At 35.2% G+C, this 19,327-nt stretch overlaps 1 long non-coding RNA gene across 1 annotated transcript in view; it reads left to right on the top strand.

The window, feature by feature from the left end:
• The first annotated feature begins 1,025 nt into the window (after positions 1 to 1,025).
• LOC306659164 overlaps positions 1,026 to 19,327 on the top strand; it is a 46,887-nt gene continuing 28,585 nt past the window's right edge. Inside the window, exon 1 of the long non-coding RNA XR_013763229.1 lies at positions 1,026 to 1,490. This is a non-coding gene — a long non-coding RNA (uncharacterized lncRNA). The remainder of the gene's footprint in view (positions 1,491 to 19,327) is intronic.

The raw sequence follows: 19,327 nt of genomic DNA, 5'->3' as shown, positions 1-19,327 counted from the left end.
GAGGCCCTAAGCAACTTAGCTAGACCTAGTCTCAAAATATAAAAGAGGACTGGGGATGTGGCTCAGTGGTTTAATCTGGAGTACCAAATAAATAAATAAATAAATAAATAAATAAATAAAATGAAATTATAATGTTTATTTCAAAGGGTTATGGTGAGGATTAATGAAGATTACATGACAGACATCTAGAATCCTAGCAAAAAAATAGCTCAATAAATGTTTCTTCTTCTACCTCTCCTCCTCCTCTGCTTCCTTCATCACCATCATTATTCTTTAATTAAACTACAATCAGAACCATGATAAGTTTGACTATTTGCTGCTTAATGATCTAAAGTATATGCTTGTCCCAATGGATTTATCATTTTTGTAGTTGTTTTTACCAGTCATCCCTTCTCTCAGGATCGGTTTCTTTAGAAAGAACAAAATAAGAGCAAAACATTCAGTAGCCATTTCTTAGCTTCTTTGTCAAAAGAAACCAAGACTTGTACAAACTGTTTAGATGGTTGTCTTTCACCACTGACCTGTTTGTTTGGCTTTATAAAAAGGGTAAAGGAATACTTTTTGAAATTTTAAATTGGAGATTGTGAATTCAAATGTATAATGCTAATATGCAAGTAATTTCCAAATATATAAAGACAGTTCTAAGTACCATGTGCACAGCCTAGTGACTGATTACAGCAATTGTAAATTTAGGGGTCATTTGGTGAAAGCTGGAAAGAGAAATCCATTTTGTGACGGCAGGTCGCTAATTGATACGTTCGTAGAAAACTTATAGCCAGAGAGGAGCTTATGGCACAGGAAATGTCCTGTTGCAAATACTATTTGTTGTCCATTAATTAAGCACTTGGGAAGCTTCGTTAACTAGGACAGGTCTCAAGACCCTAATATTGGTCAGTAAAGATACACATTTGAAAGTGTTAATTCAATTTCCTAACATGTTTGTAAGTTCACTGAATAACTAAACCTGAATTATATTTTATCCCTCAGATAGGGAAGCAGAGGGCAAAGCTGTTTAGATAAAGCATTTTTAAATGCCCATGTGGTGGTGTCATTTAGAGAACAACTCTGACAGCTTCTGTGCCTGTTGAGGTTTAAAGAATATCAAATAATACCACCTGTAACCTATTAGTGGCCACGTGCCATGGGCTTTTCTAGTCCTCACGTTTACCTTTCCCACAGCATTGGAATGAGTTGGCCACGTCCTCGAACTCACGGCTCTCTTCCTTTGGTGCCTTTCACGTCACCCTTGTGCTCCTGATTGGATCCTCCCTCCTTGACTGATTCCTCTCAGTCCTTCTCAGATTCTCGACCTCCCCCCATGTCTACACCCCTAAAGGTTTATTTTCATGATATCTTCCCATCTTTGTTTTCTCTTTCATTGTACTTTATTCCAGGAGGCTTCAGTGATCAATTTGATACTATGACTGCCCAGTGGAGACCCCCACCAGGACTCCATGTTCCAACCTCCTGCTGGACCACATGGATGCTAGGTAGGTCTTTTAGAGTTAACAGCTTTGGACATGTCCTGCCATTCTCATTTCTCCAACTTGTTCCCCCATTTGACCATTTGTATTGTTAGGTCCCCTCTTACCCATGTTCAAAAATATGGCTGCTTGGCTGGGCATGGTGGCACACACCTGAAATCCCAGCAGTTCTGGATGCTGAGTCAGGAGGATTGTGAGTTCAAAGTCATCCTCAGCAACTCATTGAGGCCCTAAGCAACTCAGCAAGAACGTTTCTCTAAATAAAATACAGGAAAGGGCTGGGAATGTGGCTCAGTGGTTAAGTATCCCTGGATTCAATCCCTGGTGACAAAAAAAAAAAAAAAAAAAAAAAAAAAAAAGACTGCTTTTGCTACTTTTATTCTTCTGGTTCATTCCCTTTACTCCCAACCCATGTGATTTGTTAGTAAATGCTGTGGATTATGTAGGGGACTGCAATGAAGACGTAACTTTATTTACTATAGATTTGTAATAACACTTTTGAACTCCTAATTTACTGATTCTGGTGACAGAGGTGGTGGGGTTACTGGAAGTACTTAAAGTTTCCAATGAAAACTATTTAATCTTCCTGATTAAAGTGCTTCCTACTAGTTCATAACAATCTCTTACACATGCAATTAGCCTTTCTAGATTTAATTCTCTTTATCTTTCATACGAAATAGTCTTGGTATAACAAGGCTACCCTAAGAACGTCTTCAAAATTCTCTTCTAATGGTTAAGGTCTCAACATTACCTTTTCATTACTCTCTTCACTTTTACTACTACAAGTCTAATTATTCCTAAGTCAAATGTCTGCCTCTGCCTAAGGAAGGCAAAATTGTGTAAATTTAACAACAACAGCACACTAATATATTCTTTAACATAAACCTTTCGAACAATGTGTCCACAATGACCTTGGAGGCACTTCTTCCTTTCCATTACGCCTACTCTTCTCTTGGAATTCTTTGAAGTTTCTAGCTGGTTCCCATAGATCCATTCTCCTCTTCCAAATCCATCCTTCACACTTCAGTGCAAGCAATAGTCACACACATGTTGTCCCTACCCTGCTCAGATAGGTGTGGAAACGTGAGCAATGCACACAAAGTAGACCCAGGCTCCTTTGCATCAAAACCAAACCTTCCACACCCCAGCCTAAGACATCCACTTGTTCCACATTTTTGCAAAAGAGGGTTCTACTCCTTAGCCTGCCCATGTTGGGGTTGCTGCCTGGAGCAACTGAACTCCCCTGTCAATCTATGGACATTCTGTATATCTCTAAATGCCCTGGTCAGATATCACTTTCTCTGTAGACCATTTCCAGATTCCCAATCAGAAGTAAATTTCTCCTTCTTCTATTCTACCCATATTACTTACTCTCGATTTCTACTGTACTCTTTTTTTTTAACCTTATATATTTCACTGTAATTTGTTATGTATATGTTTTATTCTATACTTTTTGATATTTATGTTCCTTGAGGGCAAGAGTAGGGGCATGTTTATGTCACAATATCTGTGTGATATTTTGTATCATACAAACTACCTACAAAAATTACATCCTCAATGACTGTGAGCTGGGTTAAACAATATAAATATTGGGGATTAAAAAAAAAGTCAAATAGCTGCATTTTTATTATCCCTAGTACATTGAATCTATGCCTTAGAGGCTACATTTTTGGCACATTTTGTATTCCTTAAAGTTATGCTCTCCATTTCCAGCAGGTTCTTAGATAAATAAGAAAATATTCATTTTTTTCTAAATGGAATAAATAGAATGTTTTATCAGTAAGCTCAATAATGACATTTCAGATTTCCAAAGCAGTAACTTTGGAAACTTTGCCCAAAGTCTCTCATGCTTTCTTTTTTCCCCACTGAGCTTAAAAATTGGGCTATTGCTGAAGAAGCTAAAAGTGAATCATTTTTTCCCCAGATAGATATTAGGAATAGAATAAAATTCAGACAGACAGCCAAAACACACAAGCTAAAAGCAGTTAAAGAAACCCCAGACAGAGAGGATATTTCCTTTTGAAGTTCAAGTGGCATAGTGGCCATTGTGATATGTGAATCCTAAGTTGGCATTTTGTTAGTAAACAAAATTTGCAGGAAATAACATCCTTCATTTCCTAAACTTCTAGGCACCTCTGGGATTCAGGCTAAAGCCCCTCCATTTATCTCACCATGGGCAGGTGCCACCCCTATCTTTTCTAGGACATAATAATGATGCTATGTATTATTCATTATGCCTTAAGAACATGAAGACCGGGAACATAGATTCCACTTAGCTCTCTCCATTTCAGGATTGTCCACAGTTAAGTCTGTTTTCACCTGAGTTGCACTAGGACCAGCAAGGTAGGAGAAAATGGCTATTATAAAGTTGAAAATTATGATGCTCTTTGAGGAGACACATGAAGAACCATCTATTTCATCAACTTATTTTTCAAAGCCTCTCTTTAGATGCTCAGTGACTTTCTTAAAAGAGTGATTTGCTCTCATCGGAAAAAAATAAAGTTTCCAACCCTTCTGGTTGCAAAGATAGGCCCTTTTACTGTAAATCAATGTGTTGCTGTCTTGTTTGCTGAGCTGCAAGAAAGATGGACACCGCATAGAACCAATGGTGCTGTCTCCTCACCTCATTTATCTTGTGGATCTGTTCACAGTGCAGCCCAGCCTTAACCATTTCACCTCCCTTTGCTGCTATTGCTACAGGGGCTCTGAACACAGCTGTTTAAGGAGATAGAAAAAGGTTATCTTCTTTAATTCTCTGTATATAAAATAAGGGAGATTGGTTTAGTTATGGTCCTGGGTTTATAGCGCTCTACATTTATTTTTCTGTGCTGTGCTCTTTTCTGGTTATTGTTTTATTTACAGTTTTATTTTTTTCCTTTCGATCCCCTTCCTCATACTCATCCCTTTCCCATCTCTAAACACAACAAACCATCATTCTAACATGTTGGTGTATAGCTTTCTATTTTTTGTGTTTTGTAAAATACAGATTGTTATTTGTGTGCGTGACATTTAAGTTTGCTCAGATGACATTGTAGTCAAGATCTCATTCGGTTTCTCATTTTCTCACTCAGCCTGATGCTTTAAAGAGCTCTTCATGTTGCTGTGTGTACCTCAGAGTGACTTTGTATTCTACTGGTCACATCTAATCTGCATGAAAGGATGCTTTAATGGACTCCAACTTCCTGTCAACACAAGATGATGCTGTAATAAACATCTATAAGAGATTGTTGTGTCTAAGAATATATTTAGGATAAATTCCTTAGTTAACAGGATTGCTGGATCATGGAGCATGCATATATGTAATTTATCAGTATGCTAATTTACCTGATCCTGTGCATTTTTATTGAGTGGGTTAGTTGACATCTTACAGTTTTTGTTTTGTTTACAAATGATGTATTTTTAAACCTATTTTCTAGTTTGTTCTTTCCAGTATAGATAAATACTATTCATTTTTGTTAGTTGATCTTGTGTTCAGTTACTTTGCTGAGCACTTTTTATTTCTAATAGTTTCTTAACTATATATATGTATGTGCATATATATACAATATGTATAAGTATGTACATAAGATATACACATGTTTTCATCAAAAATGATAGTTTCACCAGTTTATGCCATTCCTTACATAAACTTATTTATTTTCTTTTCATATTAGTGAATCTCTAATACCTTGTTAAATTTTGTTAAATCGTACTGCTGATAGAGATATTCTTGTCTAATATTTCTGTTAAAAATAATATTTGCAGTAGATTTTTAAAAAATATAACATCACTAAATTAGAGATATTTCATTTTATTCCAAATTTTCTGTTTCTAAAAAATTATAAATGGGCTTTGAATTTTATCATATGCGTTTTCTGCAAACCATTGTCCTAAGTATGCATTGTTCCTTTGATTGTTATTTTGGCATATTATATGACAAAACTTTGATGTTGAACTATCCTTGCATTTTTTAAGCATTGTAAAAGTGGATCAATGTGTGACACATTTTTTGCAGATGTTTGTCCAGATTCTAATGTTCTTCATTTAAATAATTGTATTTCAAGTTCTAGTTTTGAAATTAGTTGACTCTAAAATCATGGTCCACTGCCTCTTAAATCTAGTGTAGGAGTTGAAATGTCTGATGTCAGTGTGATTATTGATCTTTTCAGATAATCTACTCTTTCTCTTTGAAACTTAAATTTTCTCTTTGATATGTTTTAAATGTCCCTATATTGTATCTAGGTGTGGACTTTCTTTTTTTTGAACTCTACAAGCATTTTCAGTCTGAGGTCTTCTGTCTTTCATCTTGAATCTGGGAATTTCTTGGAATTTTTAATTCTATCTACTCTTTTCCTTTCCTCTGGGACACCTATTTTCTAGATTTGGTAATTCAATTTTTATCTTGCATGTCCCGTTTTACTTTTTTTTTTTTTTTTTTTTACCTTTTTTCCCCTCTCCTGTTGTTAGCAGAGCATGTATTTCAATCTACTCTTCCAGCTCTGGATAATTTTTTCTACCTATGGATCCCTCCTACTCTTTATTCTACTCATTGCATTGTGTAATTTTTCTATTCCATTTTTTAATAGTGCAATATGGTTTCTTGTATTAAATAACTTGTTTTTTCAGTTCTAATTTATGGTATTTTTTATACACACATGTATGTAAACATGTGTATCTTCTCTTATCTTTTAGGTATATTTGCCATATTGCAATATACTCAGTGTACTTTTTCCTATGGATTTTGTGTGTGTGTGTGTGTGTGTGTGTGTGTGTGTGTGAGGAGGAGCTGATGTGATGAACTCTGTAAGGAGAATCCTGAGCATCACAGATTGCTGTTGATATTTTTGTTTGCTAATTTTTGGCTAGGGCAATATCCATAGAAAAGACAGTACTTAAGTCTGTGTTCCATCAAATGTGAACTCCCAGTGGTAGGAAGGGTGAAGGGTACAGGAATGGAAGATGATAGTGAATGTCTCTGGCCAGCTGGTCAGCCTGTCCAAGTTTTAGTTATCTCTGCATCTCAATAGAGATTCTGAGCTGTCTATCTTACACCTCCAGTGAGGCTTCTCACTCAGCAAGACAGAAAAATTTTTAAAAAGATATAATTTCATATGATGATATGAACTTCGGAAAAAAATATTTCTAAAGGACTTCAGAAATGATGATCTAGGAAAGCTGTTCTGAGAAGTTGACTTTTGAACTGAGAACAGAATTAAAAAAAAAAAAAAAAAAAGCCAGCAATGTAGGGATCCTGAGGGAAAGTATTCCAGATTGAAGGAAGATGTGTTAAGTTCCCAATGTAGGGAGGAATGTCTCCTATTGAAGGGTAGTTGGTGTCCTGTCACTGAGTAGAAGAAATTTAGATCAGTGTTTGAGTTATGCAGGACAAGTCTGCTCCTTTAAACATTAGGGCATGAAGTTCTCATTCCAAGTGTAAACTGAAACCATTGAAGGGTTTTAGAAGGTCCTTGTGGCCATGATTGTCTGAAGCAGAGTGCTTACAGTGAAGACAGAAAAAAATATGCTGTAGTTTAGAATGCAATTGATGAACATAGTTTGTAGCATAAAACATTCATTTGCATCATATTTTAAGACTTTTTTTTCCACCAACTTCATTTTGTTCTGGAAAATTAAATCACTGTCTTCAGCATTTCAGAATGCTGACATTTAATCTAGATGTTCTTTTGTTATTGTCTGCCTGTCAATCTTTGTAAAATCTTTATATATCACATCAAAATGATGGTAAATTATTTACATTAAATCCTCAGTTTTTTTCCGACTTAAAGTTTGCATTCAGGCATTCAACATAAATGCTTGAAGCAAGCAAAGGACTGAAGTTTTTCAAGTTTAGAAATTTCTTTCTTTTGTAATTGTACAGTTCTTCATAGTTCTCATAGTCACAAGTTTTTCATCACCAATTTTGATTAAATACCAACTTTTGTCAACAACCTCCCTCAAAAAATAGAACGCCTCTTTAAACAGCCTGAGGCTTAAGACGGATTTTATATCATAAGAGAATTATGATGCCAAAGTGGATAATTAAATGAGCATCAGACATCATTGCTCCTAAAGTCAGTAACCGCAGTCTATAGCAGAGAATCCCCCAAGGGTACCCTCTCAAGATCTGTGGACTAGTCAATGAAGAGGGTCATTTTCTATAATGAATAAATTAAAAGGCCATTCTAGTGTCCTTTCAAAACAGAGTCATGCTTCATGGTAGTGTGGTGTTTCTAGTATTAACAGTTAGCAACCCTATGATGTAGTTGTTTTACTAAAATAAAGTTCTTCTCTGGGCACCATGGTACATAAAGTTTTTGTAAAAATTGGACCATACTGTACATGTTTTCTTACTTTAAAAAACACAGCAATGTATTATGAGCTTTAAAAAATTTCAGTGACTATGCTCTCAAAGCATGACTTTTAATAATAATTACAACAACAATAATAGCTTTTGAATTTTTTTCTAAGTGCTTTACATTTATTTATTCATTTAATTTTCACAATTTATTATGTAGAGATTATGACTATAGTCCAAAGCTACATAGTTAAAATAGCCAAATTTATAACTTCTAATAATTAGAGCTAACATTTACAAAATACTTATAATTAGCTAATCACTGTGATGATTGCTAAACATAAGTTATTTTATTTTTTTCCTGATAATTTTATGAGTTTTTACCATTTGTTAAGTGGGAAAATCTTTTATAGAAGTAAAGCAAGTTGGTCAATCTAATAAATACTGGAGCCATGATTCAATCCTGGGGAAAAACATGAGTCTTTAAAAGATAAAAAGATATTACAGTAAATGTTACTGGATTACCCCATCATTTCAGTGCCCAAGTTCCAGGAGATCTGCTCCTAACCAAAAGCAAAAGAGTAATTTGCCATCTGGTACTTGGAGCTTCCTAGAATGTAAAAAAAAAAAAGAAAAAGCAGTGTTGTCAATTTTAAAAATATGCAGATTGATTCAATGGTTGTTCTGAATTTTGCTGTCTGCCGACAGAGTCATTCTTTCTGTTCCCTGCTCTGTGCCTGAAAATTCTGTCTGGTTTTTCCTTGAGGTTAGTCAATGAAAAGATCCAAAGGAGATGTGGAAGAAAAAAAGGAATGTCAAAGCATTTCTTCACCCTCCCTCTTCCGATTCTTTGGTGCCTTGTCTTTGGCAATAGCTGTGTTCTTCCACACACATAGCTCCTGCTCTGGGGGCTCCACCCACCACAAGTCACATGGCACAGGAAACTCTAAGAGGAAATGTCTTTCCTTTCCCTCGTGCATTCAACTTTCAGTGTGGCAGTGCTTCCCTTTACGACAGTCTGTTTATTGGAAACCTCAAGGACTGAGCTTTGTTTCCTACCAGCACCTTAACTGATATAAAAGAAAACACACACACACACACACACACACACACACACACACACACACACACACTAAGCTGATATGGTGGAGTGTTGGGCCTACATTTTCTTCTACTAGGTGCAGGTCTCTGGTCTAATGCCGAGGTCCTTGATCCACTTTGAGTTGATTTTGTGCAGGGTGAAATATAGGAGTTAAATTTCATTCTGTTACATAAGGATTTTCAATTTTCCCCAGCATCATTTGCTGAAGAAGCTATCTTTTCTTCAGTGTATGTTTTTGACATCTTTGTCTAGTATGAGGTAACTGTACTAATGTGGGTTTGTCCCTGTGCCTTCTGTTCTGTTCCAGTGGTCTCCATGTCTGTTTTGGTGCCAACACCATGCTGTTTTTGTTACTAGAGCTCTGTAGTATGTTGGCTTAGGAACCAAATTTCTGAACAAGACTCCTAAAGTACAAGATGTAAAATCAAGTATCAATAAATGGGATGGTATCAAACTAAAAAGTTTCTTCACAGCAAAGGAAACAATCAAGAATGTGAAGAAAGAGTGTATAGAATGGGACAAATCTTGGCCACCTACACCTCAAATAGAGCATTACTCTCCAGGATACATGAAGAACTCAAAAAACTTAACAAAAACAAAACAAAACAAATAATCCAATCAATAAATGGGCAAAAGAATAGAATAGGCACTTTACAAAAGAATACAAATGGTCAACAAATACATGAAAAATTATTCAACATCTAGCAATTAGAGAAATGCGAATTAAAACCACACTGAGATTTCATCTTATTCCAGTCAGAATGACAACAATCCAGAATACAAGTTGTGATACATTTTGGTGAGGATGTGGGGAAAAGGGTACACTTATACCTAGCTGATAGGACTGTAAATTGGTGCAACCACTCTGGAAAGCAGTTTGGTGATTCCTCAAAACACTGGGAATGGAACCACCATTTGACCTGGTTATACCACTCCTTGGTATATATGCAAAGAATTTAAAATCAGAGGACTACAGTGACACAGTCACATCAATGTTTATAGCAGCTCAGTTTACAGCTATGCAACCAACTTAAGTGCCCTCCCAACCAGATGATGGATAAAGAAATTGTAGTATATATACACAATGGAATGACTTTATGACATTTGCTGGTAAATGGATGGATCTGGAGACTATCATGCAAAGTGAAGTAAGCTAATCCCCAAAAAACTAAAGGTTGAACTTTCTCTTTGGTATATGGATGCTGATACACAACAAGGAAGGGGGAGAATAGAAGTTCAGTGGATTAGACAAAGGAGAATGAAGGGAAGGGAGAGGGGTTAGTAATAGGAAAGACAGTGGAATGAATCTGACATAACTTTCCTATATTTGTATATGAATAGACCACAGTGAATCTCCACATCATGTACAACCACAAGACTGGAATCCTAAGTAGAATAAGATGTACTCCAAATTTGTATAAATATGTCAAAATATGCTCTACTGTCATGTATAACTAAACAGAACAAATAAAAAAGTAATAGCATTCTGGAAAAAAATCAAACTAATATGATTAGTAAATTACTTCTTCTAGTAAGAGAGATGGTGAAGACAGAATATTTTGACAATGGAACTTGAAAATTATGTGGCAGCCAAACTAAGAAGTATCTGATTGTATAGACCAGGAGGGAAATATTTAGCCAGTTATTCCAAGGATTTATTTGTTAGCAATGATAGCCATGTTGCACAGAAGTTCTCATAAAACAAAACAAAGCAAAACAACTTTACTGGGAACTGTCAATCAGGGTCTTTCACTAAAACCTGAAACCAAGGCAATAGAAATATTGAATAATGAAGATATTGTAAGGTATTCCATAGAGACCATTTGACCCTTTAAACCAGAAGAAGCAATGGATTCAACAATGCAGCTAGGAGAGAAGAATTATAGAATTACAAACTTTTACCCGCCCCAGGTTAGCAGTTATGGAAACCTCCTATCACATGCTTATACAGTACTAGTTCATGGCTGTGGAGGGTGAAAATAATTCTTCCATTTTTATTTAAACCCTCAGGACAAATCAGTCTAAGTTTGTTGGGGCTTCCTCTCTAAGCAACAAATTTGAGAATTAGTATTCCAACAAATTTAGAACAAAACTTTTGGTGATTGTCTATACTGTATAAGCGTTTACCTTTCTACTTGAGTTTCATTTTTATTTTGTCTCATAAATTCATGCAACAAAAGAAAATTGCTTGAGTCCTGTTGTACTGTGAACACTCTAAGCTTTTAATTCCTATGTAATTTTACAAAATTGATAGAAATGTACCATTTCCTCTAGATCACCCTAGCTATCTGTATAGTATATGCCTACTTTCGTTCAAGACATTTCTCAATGACTAACTCAGGCATGAAGTCCTTTTTGACATTCCTCTTTCTTATTTCCCAGGAATATTTCACCACTTCTTCTATTGTTGATACTGCTCACTGCCAATAGTGTTCATAGCTCCTTCATGATTTTTACTCTTTTATGTCTACCTACCAGAGGATTAGCTCCCTGAAGGCAGCTGTGTTCCTCCTTTTCGTCCTTAATATTTAACTGAGTACCTGGTCAAAATTTGCATAAAATTATCATTCTTGAATGAATAAATAAATATCACTTAGTCCGCCATATGATGTTAAGAGCAAGATTATAGGTCCAGCTTTTTCTAGATTTTACACAGTTATGGCCTTTTAAAAAATGATGTAGAAAAACCTAGGAATAATTGAAATAGATATTCCTAATTGCCTACTCAATATCATTTCCCCCCTTATTTTTTAAAAAAATTTTTATTGTAAACAAATGGGATACATGTTGTTTCTCTGTTTGTACATGGAGCCAAGGCATACCATTTGTGTAATCATAAATTTACATAGGGTAATGTTGTTTGATTCATTCTGGTTTTTTTCCCTTCCCCCCACCCCTCCCACCCCTCTTTTCCCTCTGTACAGTCCTTCCTTCTTCCATTCTTGCCACCCTCCCTAACTCTCACCCTAAACCTAACCCTAACCCTAACACTAACCCCTCCCACCCCGTATTATGTGTCATCATCTGCTTATCAGCGAGATCATTCGTCCTTTGGTTTTTTGAGATTGGCTTATCTCACTTAGCATGATATTCTCCAATTTCATCCATTTGCCTGCAGATGCCATAATTTTATCATTCTTTATGGCCAAGTAATATTCCATTGTATATATATGCCACAGTTTCTTTATCCATTCATCAATTGATGAATCTAAGTTGGTTCCAGAATCTGGCTATTGTGAATTGAGCAGCTATGAACATTGATGTGGCTGTATGTCTGTAGTATGCTGATTTTAAGTCCTTTGGGTATAGGCCAAGGAGTGGGATCATTCCCCCCCTTATTAACAGAATTCCTATTTTCAGAGGAAAATAATGCATTGCATTTAAAATACTTTCCTTATATTTCCTTGAAGCTAAAGGAAGTTATGTTTTCCAGCCCTAGCCAATGTGATATAAGTGGAGGTATTCATGGAAAAACTTGGGTTTTCTGGTAGTTTTGTTTATAGGTATGGCTATCTGTTACACACACTATAAACTGGTCTAAAATTTACTACTTCATCTGCCTCCTTCCTTCATTAAATATGAATATGATGTCTAGAACTGTAACATCTTTTTTGTCTTCTGTGTAGAAGTAGGCTTGTTCTTTGTGCATCAGCCCTAAAATGGGTTTCAATTTTGTTCCTTGTTGTATGAGATTTTAAAAAAAGATCTTTACTTGTCTGAGCCATTGTTTGTCAGATTTTTGTAATATGCAGCTGAATACAATCCTGAACAATTCAACAATGTGCATCTTTTGGTAGCTCTCATTAAATTTTCACTTGTCATCACTTCTGTGGATGGGAAAATGGCTATGGGCCAAGATGCAGGAGGTTAACACACTTTCTCAGTTCTTCTAAACTAATTTCAAGTGTTGTTTCAGTTTCTCTCCCTTCTTTAAAAAATTATATCTTAATGATCTGATTCCCTTTTCAGATCAACTTCATGCATAAGACCCTGTAGTATGTGATGACAGCTTTAATAGCGGGAAACAAGTGTGAACTTAGGAGACAAATGATTCTAGCATCTAGCTGCCTTCAGAGGAGGACTGCTCAGAATAACTACAAGAAAACTAAAGCATAGCCTGTTACAGACATTCCCTAATGTTGCATGGATCACTTTTAAATATCACCCCATATTTGGGAAATTTATTTGGTTACCAAAATGGCAGCTATGTTAGGGCAATAAGCTATTTTTACCTTAATTTCGATGGTTATGATGTTTAGCTGCAATTTTCCACAACAATGCTGTTGAGATTACCCAGTGGCTATGGCACTATTATGGTAATACATCCTCTAAAAATGAGCCAAGAAAAAACATTATCCTGCTCCCTAGTGTGGAAGTTCATGATCTTTGTCAAGCATTCGGCCCAAGAGTCTATTAAAGAGACATTTTTAGGTAAGAACCAATTTCCAATCCCCAATAGCCTGCTTCTATAAAGAGGGAAGTAGGGCTTCCCTTGGTGAGAAAACTCCATAATTAATCTTTTTGCCTGGTTTCCATGTTTATAGATCTAACCTTTATAGAATGCTGGCATTGAAGTTTTTGTTTCACAGAGGTAACTTAAAATAATTTGCTACCTAGTCCCTAGAATAAATGTTTATTGATACAATTAGTAAGTGCTGTTTACATGGGATGACTTACAAAGTCTCGAAGCCTGCTCCTTCCTGGTTTCCTCTATGATTGGGTCCTGCCACATAGTGTCTCTGTTATGGTTAATTTGAATTGTCAACTTGATTGGATTAAGAGATGCAGATGATTAAGAAGCTTCTGGCTGTGTCAATGAGGGCGTGTCTAGGAATAATTGGAATGTAAGATAAGAACTAAAGTGAAGCCCCTCCCTAAGTGTGAGCAGCACTGCCCAATAGGTTGGAATAAAAGCTGGAAGAACAAGGAAGCAGATGCAGATGCAAGCTCAACTCTTTTTGAAGGGGTTCTTGATTGCTGCTGTGATCATCTGAGGACATCAGACTCTTGCTTCTTCATTCTTCCAAAGCAGACTCTGCCATTGACTCTCCAGGTAGTTTCCAGAAGCCTTGGTCTTGGACTAGGGTAGCACTGTTGATCTTTCTTGTTCTGGGACTTCTGCATCTTGAACTGCACAGCTACTGGTTCTTCTAGCTCTCCAACTGCAGACGGTCATTGTGTACTATCCAGCTTCTGGTCATGTAAGCCAATCTAATAAATTCCCTTTTTATAATCATACTTCCTGTTGATTCTGTTCCTCTAGAGAACCATGACATTACAGTCTCCCTCTGTTTCTCCCATCTTTTACTTCCTAACTTTCTGAATTTGTATTACACAATACCTACAACTCACTGGGTCTGAAGTTTACTTTGAGTTAGAAAACTAGTCAAAGGAAGTGCTTTAAATTCATTAATCCAGCAATTCTGAATCCAAGCTCATCTGTATAAAACAAAATAACCAGGCTGCATATATAGTTCTCATCAGCCTTGACTGAGATGTCCTCTCCTAGGGCCCCCAACTTCTAACAAAGATAAACAAGAAGCAGTATTGTAAAATCCATCTTGGTGACTGTAGTAAAGCTGGCATAACATTTTCCAATGTGTGATTGTAATAGTTACTGTGGTTAGCCTGTGACAGCATTAATCCCTTTTCCTTTTCTATAGCAGAAATTAGGATTTTTTATGGTATTCAACACCAATTTACAGAGTGCACAAATGTCCTTTTCATGGACTTATTGGTCTAAGAAGAAAATATCCCAATTCAGGCTGAGACACGGAGACATGTTTTGTAGGCTTTTGGAGGGTTCTTCCTCCTTTTTTCTCAGCCTTATTTAGGTTAGCTTGAGTTGTTTTTCTGTTACTTATTGCTAAAGGGATTCTGAATAATAAACTCATTGCTGTTTTCCAAATAATTTTTCTTTCTGAATACAGTACCAGGAAACATATTATATTCCTTACTGAATTATTTTTCTCTACTCTTTCTGAAAATAAGAGCTATTCCAATTTACCTGACTTTTGGCATCTTGCAAATCTAGAGCCAATTTTATATGTAGCAACAGCTATGTTGACATTTGGTGTAAGCATATTTTCTCCTTTAATTCTTAACCTCAGTATTCTTCAGGTTTTCCTTAAGTTTGATGTACATATTTGAATTTTGTTGCAATCTATATTTGTTTAATAGTAAGAATACATAATCTTATATAGATTTAATGTGTAAGAGAATTGCAATTGAAACATTTTATTTCTTCTCTAAGTGAATAGTTTTCAAATTATTTTGTGAACTGCAGATTTGATTCTAAAAAGAAAATCCCTTATCAATTTTGTTTACTTTTTCAAAGAACAAGTATATGAAAAAGTGTTCGACATCTCTAGTAATGCAAATCAAAACCACCCTAAGATTTCAACCCACTCCAATTAGAATGGCTTTTATCAAGAATACAAGCAATAATAGGTGTTGGTGTGGATGTGGGGAAAAGGCACACTCATACATTGCTGGTGCAGTTGCAAATTGGTGCAGCCACTCTGAAAGCAGTATGGAGATTCCTCAGAAAACTTGGAATGAACCTACCATTTGACCCAATTATCCCACTCCTTGGTTTATATCCAAAGGACTTAAAATCAGCATACTACAGTGACATAGCCACATCAATGTTTACAGCAGCTCAGTTCACAATAGCTAGATTATAGAACCAACCTAGATGCCCATCAATAGATGAATGGAAAAAAAAAAAAAAACTGTTGTATATATTCACAATGAAATATTATTCAGCCATAAGAAAGAATGAAATTATTGCATTTGCTGATAAATGGATGGAGTTGTATAATGTCATGCTAAGTGGAATAAGTCAATTCCAAAATAATAAAGGCTGAATGTTTTCTCTGATAAATGGATGATGTACATAATAGGAGCTGGGGTTGAGGGGTAAGAGAAGAATGGAGGAACGTTGGACTTTGTAGAGGAAAATGAAGGGAGGGGAGGGAGTAAGGGGAAAGGAAGATAGTAGAATGAGACAGACTCATTACCCTATGTACATGTTTGATAATATGAATGGTGTGAATCTAAATCATGTACAACCATAGAAATGAAGTTATACCCCTTTTGTGTATAATGAATCAAAATGTAGTCAGTTAAAAAAATAAATAAATAAAAATTAAAAAAAAAAAATCCCATATTGAATCCCCAAAAATACAATGAAGTGGAAGTATTCTGGTGGAAGCTTGGCAGCAATGCCTAAAGTCTTATTCAGTTAGCCTCATGCCATACCTCCCAACTGACACATAACTTCCTTAAGCCCTTCTGGAAAGTTCTTAAATCTTTTGTTTCTTCCCTCATTGGTGATGAACCATTTCCCAAAGATTCTAGACCACAATCGGATTCTATGACTAAGCTCCCAGTATTTATCATAAAATCATTACAGATGATCCTCATGCAAGTATACCTTTATGTGGGCATTCTATTCATGTCACCAAGGAGGTAACTCGACCACTGAACTACATCACTACCCCTTTTGGAGACAGGGCCTCACAAGTGGCTGAGGCTGGTCTTGAACTTGCAATTCTCCTGCCTCACCTTGGGATTACAGGCATGTGACACCATGCCCAGCCAATCATTTCTCTGTTGATGAGGATTGAACGTCTTTCCAGTCTTCTGCTTTCATAGTCTCATGATAACTCTGTGCATTTCTCTTTCTGAAAATTTCCAGTGTATTTTCAGTAAAATGTCTGGGAGTCAAAGGGTAAATGCTTAGACCATTTTCATTGATAATACCAAATTTCCCTCCATGTGTTATATAACCTTTTATTTTTCCAACAGTAATATATGGGAGTGCCAGTTTTCCCACAGCCTCTCCAAGAGAATATGTCCTTTCATTTTGGATATTTGCCAACATAATATATGAAAAATGGTATCTCAGTGTAGCTTTAATCCACATTTTTCACTGAAGAACAAAGTTGAACATATTTTTCACACAGTTGCTGTCTAGTTGTTATTTCTTTCACTGTGCACTATTTGTTCATATCTGTAGCTCAGTTTTCTGTAGAGTTCTTGATGATTTTCTTCATATCTAGAAGTATATGTACTAGCAATATTAACATGGTACATGAGGTAAGTTACAAATATTTTTTGCAAGAATATCATAATTTTTTATTTTGCTCATTTTTTCTTGGTCATGTATTTTTAAATTTTATGTAATCAAATGTATTTTTCTTATCTCTGGATTTTGTGTGAAATTCTAAAACACTTGCTCATAAGGCATATATAGGATTTCCCCATATTTCCTGCTGTTACTTGCATGGCTTCATTTCTATGATATGTATCCGATTCATTTAAAATTTACTGAACTATATATTTTCTAGATATTTTGGTCAGTTTTTATAACAAAAATAAAAACACTCTTTAATCACTTTCTTTAAGATGTAATTATTTCTCAGACAATCTAAAAATTTCCTTTACAAGGTGTGTATATATTTTGTAAATTAAAGGAAATTTCTAGATTGTATGTATCTATATCTATATTCTGTGTAGTCATATTTTTATATTTTGCTAATGCTCAGACAAATATTTTGTTTAAATAGTTTGTCATTAAATGGCCCTTTTTTTCTTATTTTCTCTTTTTAAATAAACATTTTAGTATTTAGGAAGGTTTTATTTTTCCCTAATGTTTATTCATATATCAATACTATAAGACCATTGTTCTCTCTTGCTCTATCACATTTCATTTTCAGTTATTAGATGTTGGTTCCTTGTGATGAGAAATATTGAGATTTGCTATTAATTTTATCCCCCCTCAATGTTCTAGTGTCTTTTTCCATAGGGGTTCCAGGAAACACGAATAATAATCACAATCATATTCCTGTGGCCTTTATCCTGACAGTCAGTTTGGATATAAAATAAATTCTCAACTTCAATTTCTTTTCTGCACACTTAATAAAATGATAATAAGTACTGTGTGATATATGACACCTGAAAATTCACACTACATTGGATGAACTATTTTATACCGTTAGATCAGGTAGATGGTTAATGGAGTTCAGGTATACCACTTTTCATGACCTGTTTATTCACTAACTCCCAAGCTTTAACCATATTCGTAATCTCACAAAGACCATTTGAAGTGCTATCATACTATTTGCTTACAGATTTATTTTATGCTCATTGCCCAAAAAACTACAGTAACATATATACCTTTTCCACTCACTGGTATGTTTACATAGTTTACAGAACTCTCTCTACAAAAAATGAATGGCAATGAACATTCTATAGATCCCATGTTAATGGCTGAATAGATACTTTCTTAATACAGAAAAAGATTTAGGATTTTCTAAAAGCAATTGCACTGTAAATTCTTTGACCACAAATAAATAAATAAATAAATAAAAATAAAAATTAAAAAAAATCTAGTAATGTGATGTTGATTTTCTAACCATGTCTAAGCAAAAGTAAAGAATATGATTACTGTGCTTTTTCTAAACCTCATTCAGAAAGTATTCTGTTTCTTTTGCACTTTGAAATTAGCAAATCAAGAAGTATTGCTAAGTAACAAACCAAGAACACAAACTTGGGCTACAATACACATTTTCCAAATAATTGATCAAAATATTTCATAGTGGTTTAGTTGTTTTAAAAATATGTATTTTTTTAATTGACCAGTAAGTAAAAATGTAAATTAGTCAGAAACATGAGTGATAATTCAACATTTTGTGTCTATTTTCAATGCTGTTTACACTAATCTCTAAATATAATAGATTAGAAACACATACTGAGGCGAGACCTCCATACTTTAGCTCAGGAAGTATTGAAGAATCCATGTGTCAGGGAACAGGGAAGTATAATTGCAGCATGTAAGTGCTAAAAGAACAGCAGTTTTTCTATCTAAACTAGGGATGGTATAAAATCCCCTCGACTGCTAATGTTGAGACAGACTGTTGGAGGAGTTAGCACTAAGAGCCAAGGGAACAGAATGAAAGAGTGACCTCAAGGTAGAGTGAACAAGAATCATCGGTCTCTCACAAACACTCAATTAAAAGAAGTTCTCAGAAATAATGACAACAGGAAGAACCAACATTTGTTTAGTGCCAGTTATTGGCAGACATGGTACTCCTCCTTCAGTAACTCATTGAATTCTCACAAGACTCCTTGAAGTACTTTTATTTTTGTCCTCATTTTACTGATAAGGAAACTAAGGATCAGAATTTCAACTCCTTGCTCAGGGTCACAGCCAGTGTGTAAGCAGCTGAGCTGGGATTCATATCAAGGTTTTTCTGTATTGCATAAAAATATAAAAAGTGGTATGGAACCAATTCCAGTTTTCTAAAGTCCACAGAGAAAGGAACATTTTGACTGAACCATGCCAGGGTGCCAAATGATCATTTTCATTTGCAAATTTGGTTTTTGTTTTAATCAGAGATCTTTGGATAAAGAATACAGTTTTTAATGAAACATGTATTTTAACAAAAATATTTAATGATC

Source organism: Sciurus vulgaris, assembly GCF_902686455.1.
Source record: "Sciurus vulgaris genome assembly, chromosome: 4".
Classification (NCBI taxonomy): domain Eukaryota; kingdom Metazoa; phylum Chordata; class Mammalia; order Rodentia; family Sciuridae; genus Sciurus; species Sciurus vulgaris.
Note: the sequence above shows the minus strand (reverse complement) of the source record. Positions and strands in the feature narration are given on the sequence as shown.